The sequence below is a fragment of the Delphinus delphis genome, chromosome 15 (assembly GCF_949987515.2).
Source record: "Delphinus delphis chromosome 15, mDelDel1.2, whole genome shotgun sequence".
Taxonomy (NCBI): domain Eukaryota; kingdom Metazoa; phylum Chordata; class Mammalia; order Artiodactyla; family Delphinidae; genus Delphinus; species Delphinus delphis.
Window position 1 is genome coordinate 37,642,040 of NC_082697.1, and position 12,374 is coordinate 37,654,413.

The 12,374-nt window shown below is 40.8% G+C and overlaps 1 non-coding gene across 1 annotated transcript; it reads right to left on the reverse strand.

Annotated features, from left to right (window-relative positions):
• Positions 1-3,029: 3,029 nt before the first annotated feature.
• Positions 3,030-3,145, reverse strand: LOC132439055 (U5 spliceosomal RNA). The gene has a single exon (XR_009522287.1). It is a non-coding gene; the product is annotated as a U5 spliceosomal RNA (small nuclear RNA).
• Positions 3,146-12,374: the final 9,229 nt, after the last annotated feature.

Sequence of the window (12,374 nt, forward strand, 5' to 3'; positions counted from 1 at the left end):
GGTGGTGAATTCCAGGACCGGGAGGATGTTGTGGGTGATAAAAAGGGTTGCAGCTAGGCACCGAGCCCAGGTACCAAGGTCCCCCTTCTCTCTTTACTCTGCCCCAGCCCCCTTTGGCTCCCATGCTGACAAAGGCCAGGAGGGCCTTTACACGCTCAGAGATTTATTGAAAGGAGGGGAGATAGTAAAAGGGAAAAACTCAGAATTGCTTTCAAATAATGAGGGAAGATTTTACAGAAGAGGAGAGAGTTTAGAAGAAGGCTGATCTGAGAACACACAGAAAGTTCAAGGAATAATAAGGGGCCTCTTTGGAAACACATCCCTTAGTTTTGGGGGGAAGGAGAGAAACGATTATTATTCAGTAGATTGCCTGGATTCCTCTGTTTGCTCCATTGTACCACTGCCAGAAATTGACTTGTAATACAGTTCAGCCAACCTTATCACTTCTTACCTCTGATAAACAATGGATCAGGGCTTTTTTAGGTTACATGTGTTTTTTAAACCATCAGCATTATGCCCTATGAATATTTTCATAGCAATATATATACATTGAATGCCAGAGCATTAAACCAAATGTGGGGCCCTTCTAAGCATGGCTCCCTACGCAACTGTATGAGTCATATACTCAAGATATTGTTCCTGAGCTTCCCTGGTGGCGCAGTGGTTAAGGATCCGCCTGCCAATGGAGGGGACATGGGTTTGAGCCCTGGTCCGGGAAGATCCCACATGCCACGGAGCACCTAAGCCCGTGTGCCACCACTACTGAGCTTGCACTCTAGAACCCGCGAGCCACAACTACCTAAGCCCACGCGCCTAGAGCTCGTGCTCCGCAACAAGAGAAGCCACCACAATGAGAAGCCTGTGCACCGCAACAAAGAGTAGCCCCCGCTCACTGCAATTAGAGAAAGCCCGCATGCAGCAACAAAGATCCAACTCAGACAACAATAACTAAATAAATTTATATATATAAAAAAAAGATATTGGTCCTGGAAATAACCCAAGGGCAGTAATACAAGTTGCAGAAACCTCACTAGCTTTCTCCATTCCTTACCTCTCACTACTGAGCTTTAGTTTTGGATACTTGTTCTAAACCCTGGGCCAGGTTCTCCTTTAACTCTCCTTGTAAAAAAAAAAAAAAAAAAAAAAGGAACCAGCCCAGTGCACCACTGGACTGGGAGCTGGGAATGGAATGGTATGATGGACAGAGCTGGGCATGGGTCAACCTGGGAGCCATGTCCCAGTATGGATCATGCATTGGCTCCTAAGTAATTTTTAATTCTTGCCCAGAAGTGACTTTCTTATAGAACCGCCTATGAGGTGTCATCTTCTTGGTTCTTTTAAAACAAAAAATTGGCAGCCAAGGCAGGCTATTCAAGTTAGGACAGTCTTGAGGGGAGAGAGGGAAAAGCCCACTTTGCCATTGGGCATAAGCTTCCAATGGAAAGTACGGGTCCAATTTGTGATGATATTCACAGTAGAACCCCCCCCCCCCACTTCTCTGCTTTCTGATGGATGGTATTCTAAGCCCTGACTATAAAGTTTTGTCTTCAGTGACTAACAGTTTGGTAAATCTCATCTAACTTAAAAGATTTGGAGTGGAGGGAAGAGTTCTCCATCCTTGAGGGAGTTTTTGTAGCTGCACTGGGAATTGTATCAGGATGTCCCATCAGTGTGACAATGAGGTGGGACTTGAGATTCATACAAGACCATGGGTTAGAAACCCTAAAGCCTGCTAAAAATTAGGTGCAAACAACTATGCAGGTTCAGAATAAGTAGGTCAGAAGTTGAAGAGAAGAAGGAGACTTGGTGGAGAGGGGCAGCCCAACCTCTGGATGGCATAACAGAAAGATGCTGGAAGGTTCGGGAGAACAGCATCTGGGGGAGTGGTGGAAACTAAGAGAGTGGGACAAGTAGGAGGACAGAGCCAAAAAGCCAGCTATATAAAAGCTTTGGTTACCAAGGCAACTAGTTCAGCATTTTCTTCTCTTTCCTCTAAGGTACGTGGAGTGTAGTTACCAAGCAGAGGTGGTGCCTGTTGGCTGAAGTGGGCCTGGTAGGAGGCAGAGCAAGAGGAGGCTCTATAGAAAAGGGTGTAGAAACATACGAGTATCAGCATAAGCGAGTGTAGAAACCTATACCCGTGTAGTCCTCGACATTCTGTTGTTCTGAAGAGGAAATCTCTGCATTTTCTATTTTTGGTCTGATAAATAAGCTCTTCCAGGGTAAGGACTATTTATTCTGTTCTTGTCCTTCTATTCTAGAACATATGACACCATTATCAAGCCCTCATTCTCTACCCCTTATTTTGAGGGGGTATGATTGAGGCATAGTTTGGGTACAGTAAAATACAAAATTTGAAGGCTATAGTTGTTGAATCTCTATGTCTCTATATACCTGTCTAACCACCACCTGGATCAAGATAGAGAACATTTCTATTCCTCCATAAAGTTCACCCATTCCTATCAATACCTACCCCTCTTAAACCAGAGGGAGCTGCTGTTCTGACTTCTAACCCTATGCAGTAGTTCTTCCTGTCCTTCAACTTCATACATATTACTTTTATCCTCTGTATGCTCAGCCCAGTAATGTGAATGCTGTATGTGGGCTTGGTTGAATCATAGAAAAAACTAATAGCTTAATCAAAAGAGCTATGGAAACACGGTGATGTTACTAAGGGACTGTGATTTTTACCAGTTAGACATCTTGTAATCTAGAGAAAGTGGCTTTGTTTTTTTTTTTGGCTGCGCTGCATGACTTGTAGGATTTTAGTTCCCAACCAGGGATTGAACCCAGGCCACGGCAGTGAAAGCACCGAGTCCTAACCACTGGACAGCCAGGGAATTCCAGGATGCCAAGGTGGGACAAGAGGAAAAAACACCAGGGGAAAAGAACAAAGATCATAAAGTGAGAATGCACGTATGAAAGATTAGGTATTCTGAAGAAAAGCACTTCAAGTGAGTGGAGGAAATTAGCAACAGCAAGGCGCCTTAATGAGGTAAACGACTGTCTGCTTTTCGTACACATTTGTAAGCCTTGCAAGAGCAAGGCCTCAAAAGATTGGGTAAAGACTCAGAATTGTTTCTCTCCACGGAAATCTTTAGTAAAAGGCGAAAGAGTTATACGATCTGAAGAGAAACCAGAGTATGCAAGTGGCTTTCTGAATCTCAGTTTCCACATCTGTAAAGTGAGGGCCATAATTCTTTTTTATGTGCCTCAAAGGTAAATTCTGCATGAATCAAATACTTAAGGCAGACTATTTGGCATTTGGGGTTACGGTATCTTTTGGAGAGCATTAATTTAGATGTTACATAAAAGCATATATAAACTGTAAGATGCATTACAAAATATGATATTAAAGTATTAAGGTGTCCAATGATTGTAATCCTGGATATTTCTATCTGTGGATGCCTCTATGGAACATGGGTTTCTCCTCTGTCATTCCAGTGGTGTATGTCTGAGTGCAATGTGGTTATTACATGAAGTCTTCACTCTTCTGGAACCTTCTGTTACATGCCTCTGGTCTTTACAAAGTGATCATTAACTTCCAGGTGGCCTCCCATTCTGACTCAGGCAATGGGCCAATTTCTTGATTCTATCTCACAATGTAACTTCCAAAGTAAATGTCTATTAAGCCTTTGTGTAAACATTCCAGGCCTGTAGCAAAATCAACTGAACATAAATCACCCACCGAAAAGGGTTTAGGAAAATGTGTAAGTTTGAAAAATGAAGCAGTACAGTACAGTTTCATTGTGGATCTCTGGCCTCAGTTACCTCAACTAAGATTTCTCTGGTCTACATCACAGTTCATCCTCAGAGGTGGTGGTTTTCAGTTACTCCAAAGGGCTTTGCCCAAATATAGAGAAAACAAGCCCTCTGCATATAAAGACACCAAGATGCCTATTTGGAAATGGGCTTAACCGACCTCTAAATAAAAGCCAGAATCTACCATGTCCTCGTCACTGACTGTATCTTTTCCACATTTAGAGGGTTTGGCTTTAGAAATCCAAGAGAGTGATTGTGATAAGTTTGTTTTGCTTCAGTATTCTTTCTTTATTTAGAAATGGATGGTGGATGAAAGTTTTTGCTTTTATAAATTGATTTGGGATGTCTTTCCTTCGGGAAGAAGGGTAATAAGATGAAATGAAAGCCCTGCCTGGAGGGATGAAGGGGAGCAAAGGGAGGGTATTTGATGAAGTTAAAGAACTTGACTTGAGACTTGTCTTGGGGGGCTCAGGTGTGCATTATATCTTTCAAGCGTAAACTTGTCAACTTGACAATAGTTACTGCAAACTTTACTTTTTCCGAAACTATGACCCAGAAAGCATATTTGTGGCGCTACTCCTGTGCAGAGGGATCAACCTATTTGAAGATAGTCATTTTCAAATAGGTTATCACATTTTCACAGTAGAGCATTTCATCTCAGAGAACATTTTCTTTTCCACATACCTAGCAGGCTCTGAAGCAATATCATGGCTTCTCTTTGTGTCTTACCAAATAAAATATATTGTCAACCTTACTCTCTCTCCCTGTTGAAAAGAAATGTAGAAGAAAAGACTCACCAAAAGGGAATTTTGATATTATGTAAGGATGTTGTGGAGTTTGATAAGCTTTGGGTTGAGTTACCAGGAAAGATCACACCGTATCCTTCTCCAGAAGATAATTCAGGAGATGTTCTTGGCTGAGTTCATTTGGCTTTGGTGCTGTCTGGATGCACAAGAGAGTCAAGGTACTCTAAGACTTGCGTTGTTTCCCTGTAGTCACCTATGTCCCTGCCCGGCTCATATTCCTTTGCCCAAGCCAGGAGGTCACTTGCAGATGGCTCTAGTATATGCACTCTAAGCCTGAGTGCATCTGGTCCTGCAAGGCTGCTTCTCCTAGGCATGGAACAGGCTGGAAGTCTTCACTGCTTCCTTTCATAGCCCCAGAATTGCCCTTGACAATGAGGGATGGAGTTAGCGGATGAACTCCCCAGCTACATCCTCCCTCAGAGGGACAGTTCTGAGGTGTGTTGTGTGTTCTAGAAAGTCACTCACAGGGACCCTGGTGGGATTGTGCCTGGTTGACCACAGTGGTAACCTGCTCATAGCACACCCTTCATTGCTTCCTTCGCTTTCCTGCTTCTGCTGGTTCTTCACCTCCCGTGTATTTGCATGCAAATATGTTTCTCATGGTCTGTTTCTGAGAGAACCCAAACTAAGACAATACCTGACCTCCTCGCTTAGGGAATTGCTTAGGCCAGGCATGGAATCTGACGAATCTTTATGACATCAGCTGTAATATTTAAATAAGAAAATAATAATAATTTATTTAGCATTCACTATGTGCCAGGCATAGTTCCACATGTTACTCTCTCTATATATATCTATATCTATGAGGTGTGTATGCTTACCATCCCCATTTTGCAGATAAGAAAGTAGAGGCATGGTGATTTGCTCAGTATCACAAAGCCAGTAAGTTTCCAGCCAGGATTCAAACTCAGGCATCTGCAGCCAGCATTCCTAACTACTAAGCCGTCCTGGCTACTCCTTTGAGAATCAAATAAAATAATGGACATGAAGGTTACTAAAAAAAAAAGTTCTCTGCAAATGAGAGGGATGATTATAACTAAAACCTACCCAACCTTACCCTTTTACTACTCTTGTGTGTTGAGGGGATTTCAGCAAAAGCAGAGGCTGGCACCAAGTCTGCCCTGCTCACCGAGAGCCGCTTATAGATGAGTTGAACTCAGTTTAAAAGGATAATAGATTCCATTTCCTAATTACTGTTTGTTGGAGTGATTGTAAAGACATCCATTGTCAAGATTAGGGAGGTTTCATTGCAGTGGATCATGGGAGGCACTGGGGCAGCTAATACATTGAGGTGCATTAAGAATTATATCACCACCAAAAGATAATCTTGCTGCAGATGAGATTGCTTTGGGCATGTGTTCCAGTGTAGGTGCCAAAAATGCCAAGACTTGGAGAAAGGAGAGGAGAAAGTAGAGCTACTTCCTCTGTATGCTTTGCTGCTTGGAAGAGAGAAAAATAGCAGGAAATGCTCATTTCTTCTCCTGGGATCTTTCAGGGACCTCCTATCTGAACAGGACGGTTGAATTTTGCTTGGGTAAGGGATGACTTGCCAGAAGATGAAAAGCACAAGTACAGTCCTTCTCTGCTGCTCCGGAGCAGTAGTGAGAGATGGTGTAAAAAAGGTGTGGGGACAGGTGTGGCTCCAGCTTCACGGCTGAAAGCATCCCTGGAGGGCAGCTCCAGCAGAGCAGTTGGGAGTCAGAATCCTGAAAAAAAGCAGAAACAAAGAGGCATTCTGCTTTTTCTTTACTATCTTCAATGAGGCTGTTTTTAGAGGGGCATAAAGGTAGTCATGATTTCACAGGCAAATTGGAAGGGACCTAATCTCCACCAGGCCTGGGAAAAACTGTCTAGATATTACAAAGGCACAGAGCTGGGGAAAAGAAATTCAGGATCCTGAATGTTTCCATGGACTTCAAAGTATAAGTGGTGGGGTACAGTTGACAATGGAGTTGACCTCTGTTCCCTTGGTGCTTCGGTGGACTGTCTCAGGACTTGGCACACTGCCGCCCTTCCAAAGCAGATGGGGGAATAAACACCATTAGCACACTGATAAGTGTTTGTTTTCCTTTGGCATTAGGGCTAAGAAAAATAAAGAGGGGAGGGTATCAGGTCCTGAAGTAAGCCTTTAAAAGGTTTCCCTTTTTGATTTTTTTTTATGATTGTCTATTTATAACAGCAACAGTCACAAAGAAAAAAAAAAAAAACTTTAATTACCCCGGAACACATTTTGCCAGAATTGCATTTAAGTACTTTTTATTTATGAGCAAGACGCATTATCTTTTATGATGTCTTTAAACCAGTGAGGGGAAGTCGTGGGTATAGACCAAGGTGTTCTGTGGCCTGTTGTCTTTTTTTGAATCCCTGGAAAGGATCACCAAGAAGGATGCTCCAGATAACTTCATCTGCCAGGCAGTTTGCACGAGACGAAAGAGGCCTTTCTGAAGTCCATTAAAGATGATTCATTACTATTGGTCATACACGTTTGTGTTTTATTGCTTAAATGTATAAATCATACATTGGCAACTAATTGTATCTGCCACACTATTTTAGGCCCTGGGAGGACTAGAGAGGTACAAGATGTGATTATTATTCCCAAGGAAAGTGCAGTTCAATTAGGGAGACAAGATGGCCATGTGTGTGATAGTTAGAGACAACACCAAAGCATATGATTAAGCAGCAAGTTGCGAATTACAGGCTGTGAGTGCTGTAATTCTCTTCGCGGTGACACAAGAGGTGTTGTGGAAGCAGCAAAGCTTGAGACAGGTCTTGAAGGACTGGGGCAGTTGGAACAAGTTGAGGAGGTGTGGAGAGGTCATTCTGGGTTAGGAGAATGGCATGCACGAAGAGCATGGAGGTGAGAATGCACATGAATTTCTATGACACCTCAAACAGAGCAGACTGCTAGATTGGAGGGTTTGGGCAAATGAGTGAGCAGTAAGATGAAAGAAAACAGAGCCAGAGAGAGGAGACAGGCTGTTCTAAAATCACACATTCATCTTCCTCTCAGTTCTGTTACAAATCCATGTTAGATCATTCTGTTTTGTCCATTTGCTTACTGTCATTTTTTAAAGGCATAATCTGTGTATATAGCATGGTGCTGGGAGACATGGTCTGTCTTAGTTTGCGTTTCCCCAGGGGCAGACCCTGATACAAGGAGTCCAGGGCAAGTCATTTATTTGGGAGGTGATCCTAGGAAACTCTAGAAGTGGGTAGAAAAGTGAGACAGGGAGGTAAAAGAAGGCCATAAGGGGTGCGTTATCAAGATATTTACCAATGTGGGCAGCTGGAGCTTGATTCCACTGGGGAGCAATGGAACTCAGTATAGGATGTGCCTCAGATGGTCCTGCCTGAGGGGTGAGGGAGTTGGGGTATTTATCCACCAATCCCCTTCAGTCACTGGTCAAGGGCTGCTTTTGAGGGCATTAACTCCCGAACACTTTAAAAAAAAATTATTTTATATTGGAGTATATGGTTGCTTCCATGTCTTGGCTATTGTAAACAGTGCTGCAGTGAACACTGGGGTGCATGTATCCTTTCGAACCATATTTTTCTCTGGATATATGCCCAGGAGTGGGATTGCTGGATCATATGATAGAATTCGGTAAAGTTGAAGGATACAAAATGAATACACAGAAATCCCTAACACTTTTGTGCCAGAAAAAGTCCACAAGCAGAAGTTGCAGGTGTTTGCAGTAGGCAATTTTGGTGCTAATATGTCAGTATTTTTAGCCTGGAAGTTGGAGATCATGCATTTTAGGCGCCTTGGGCTGCTATAATAAAATACTGTAAACTGGGTGGCCTACAAACAACAGACAATCTGAGGATGGATGTGTGAGATCAGGGTGCCAGCATGGTCAGGTTCTGAAAGCCCTCTTCCAGGTTGCAGACTGCTGACTTCTTGTTGTGTACTCCCATGGTGGGAAGAGGATGAGAGAGTTCTCTGCCATCCCTTTTATATCGGCACTAACCCTATTCCTGAGGGTTCCACCCTCATGACCTAGTTATCTCCTAAAGGCCCCACCCCCAAATATCATCACAATGGGCTTAGGGTTTCAACATATGAATTTGGGGAGGTCACAGATGTTCAGTCCATTGCACTGTGCTTCACATCCTCAAATGAAGGTCAAGTCACCCTGGGACCAAAGTCCTTGACTAGCGGTTATTTACCTTCTCCCATTACTTCCCATGTGTTACCATGGTCTGCTCTGATGCAGAGCAAACTTTGGAAGGACAGCTGTACAGTTTGGGATGTGGAAGCATGAGGGAGAGTTTTAGTTATAGTAAGACTCTACCTGGGTTGGTTTCCTTCTAGTTCAAGGAGTTTCCAACACAGATGTGAGTGAGATTAATAAATATGATAATGGCTCAAATTTGAAGGATCCAGAACAATGATTCTGGGTTGGACCCTGGGTTTTTAGTGGAGAATATGTGTCAGTGAACTGAACCCATATTTTAGTTTTCATGGGAAAACTCAGATGGCCTCATTAAAAATCAGAAAACAAAATATCCACCCACCATCCATCCTTCCCCCAACACACATCCCTTCCCCTGCCCTCCATGACACGTAGCATTTCCACAAGCTACTTGGGAAATATAAATACATTCAGGGGTTTAGCTCAGTAATTTATTTTCTCTCCATCTGCAGCAACACTTTATGCCAGTCGTGTTATGATCCAGTGGGAGAGAGATCAGTTAAAGAGAAACCACAGTAGAGAAAGCATTTAAGAACAACATTCTTCCTTACTAAATTTTAATTTTTAAAATTTGCTTTGGGTTGTGTTCAGTTAATAAAGAGAAGAAAAGAAATAAGGAAGGAAAACCAAAAAACATTTTGTTTTTCCATATGCCTTTGTGGAATTCTGGAATCGAAAGAAATCCTGAAAGGCCATTTTAATGGTCTTAACTTTCTGTCAATATTTGTTGAGTTGAACTAAAGTTATATTTCATATGAGGGATAGAAGACTTACAGAGAGATTAAAGCTCCCTCAATAAACTGGTATTGTTTGTCCATCCATCCATCCATCCATCCATGCATCTTCTTACCATTAGAAAATTCTTTTATTCCAAGTGTCGTCAATGTCAATTCTTTTTCAGTACATGAAAAGGAAAAAGAATCTTTCTTTATTACAAGACAGATTTTAGAGCAGGAAGACGATTTCTGCCGAAATCGATTCCTGCCGAAACCTGCATCAGTGTGAGTTAGATTAATTAATTACAGCATCTCTCTCTGATAAGGGTTTGTGTCTGGGTATCTCAGGCTAGCTTTTTCCCCTGGATAATTTTCACTCCCCCTTTGTAATCTAACTGGTACTTTTACTACCTGTAAGGTCAGAGGGGTTTTTTTTGTTTTTTGTTTCTTTAAATATTTTGACATAAATGAACAATTTTGGGAGTGCACATGAATGACCTGAAAGATGTAAAAGATGACTTAAAAATGGAAAGTCATGCTCATAGATAAGAAGAAAATGAGATAAGGATGCCAGTTCTTCTTTAATTTATAAGTTTTATGTAATCCCAATAACAAGAAGATTATTTATTAAAACTAGGCAGCTGATTCTAAAATTTATTTAGAAAGGTAAATAATTAATAATGACATTCTAGAAAATAAAAATAATGAGGGGTGACTATTAAATTTTATAAAAACTCATTAATTAAGGCAGTATGGTACATGTGTATGAATAAGAAAACATCATTGGGACAGAATAGGAACTCCAGAAATAGACGCTAATACACATAAGAATTTAAAATAAGATGAAGGTTGTATCTAAAGTCAGTGAAGAAAGATTATTCAATGAATTAGGTTAGGACAACTAAATAGCACATCACACCTTACAGTATGATAAGTTCCAAATGAATAAAATAGTTAGATGTTAAAAAAGAAACCATAAAAGTATAAGAAAATGCAAAAATTATAACTATAGAAGGGGGAAAGTCTAATGGTGACAGAAAACCTGTAAGACATAAAATCAAAGATTGATTAAAAATAAAGTATTTGTAGCCAGTAAAAATCACCAACATCAAAGTTAAAGAGAAATGACAAACTGGGAAAAATATTGTAATTTTGTCAAAGTGTTAGTTTCTGTATGCTATGAAGAAGGCACACAAACCAACAAGAAAATGACTATCAACTAAATAATGAACACAGGATGGTTTACACAAAGGGAAATTGATAAGAAAAGATCATTTACTTTGCTTATAAAAAGAGAAATGCAAAGTAAAGCTAAACTAAGCTAAGATACAATTTCACCTGTCAAATTGGCAAGACTTGAAAGTTGGTAATGCCTGGTGTTGCCAATGGTGTAGGTGAATGCAGACTTTCAAGTATAGTGGCACATAATGTAAATGGTAGGGGTCAGCACACCACAGCCTGTAAGTGAAATCCAGCCTGATGCCTGTTTTTGTACTGCCCATGAGCTAAAAAACATTCACATTTTTAAATAGTTGAAAAAACATCAAAAGAATAATATTGTGTGTCATGTAAAAATTATATAGAATTCAAGTTCCATGTCCTTAAATAAAATGTTATTGGAACTAAGTCATTAGTTCTTTGGTTGTTCTATGGTTGCTCTTGTGCTCCAATGGCAGATTTGAGTAGTAGCAACAGAGACTGTCTGAACTGTACAGCTGAAAATATTTACTTTTACTTTTTCTATAGAAAAAAATTTCTGAGCCCTGCCCTACAACTTGGCAATATCTATCAAAATTATAAGTCCCCTTTGACCCAGTGAATTGACAGCTAGGAACTTATTCTGTAGACGCACTTTCATATGTGTAAAATGACATGTCCAGGATACTTCATTACAACATTGGTTGGTAAAAGTTTGGAAATGAACTAAATGTATATCAGTAAGGGACTGGCTGTGTAATTATAGTACATCCACATAGTGAAATACTATGCAGTTATAAAAAAGAATCTACATACCAAAATGGAATAATCTTTAAAATACATTAGAATTTTTAACCATGTGATTATCTTATCTGTTCAAAAAAGGTTTTGAAAAATTTCCTTCCCTTCTCCCATTCAGTTATTCTCTATCTCAATTCCTGGTAATATTTTCTTCATACTATGTCTCCATCTGAAATTTTTGTTCCTGTTTATTTCTCTAGTATCCTTCCTAGACTAAAGACTCTTCAAGACTGGTGACTTGGTCTGTATTGCTGACTGTCCCAGTGACAGCACCTGAGCCCTATGGAATGAAGCACCATCTCCCCGTTGCTTAAGAGGCAAGGATGTGGGGGGTGGAAAGCATATATATGGGTAAGGGGCTCCCTTAGGAAAGAGGGACACCACTCAGAGTCCATGCAGGATTCTGACAGTGGGAGTCATAATTCTATAATCTTTGAACCCTCCAATAAATCCAGTCTTCTGCTACCACCATTATCACAACTGGAGACCAAAGATGCAGTGAGAGAAAAACCAACAGTCAGCAAGTGAAATAAACCACAGACCTTGCTGTTTCACATGTAGCTCCTGGTGTTAGATATTCTAATGTGCAGCGTAGTTTGCAACAGAGGAAAATTAGAAATAATCCGAGTGTCCACTGACAGATCCATGGTTGGGAAAATGCTGGAGTACCTTGCAGATATTAGAAGGAAGAAGAAAGGCCACTATAAATTGACTTGGAAAGATGACCAAGAGATGTAAAGTCAAGAAAGCAAGTTATAAAATAGTTTGTGTGATATGACCCTGCTTTTTAAAATGTTATACATAAGAAAAATTAAAAACAATGGAGAAGGCCACTCTGTTGGCACTGGTTGTTTCTGGGGGCCTGTGAGAAGAGGAAATTTCACGTTTTATGTTGC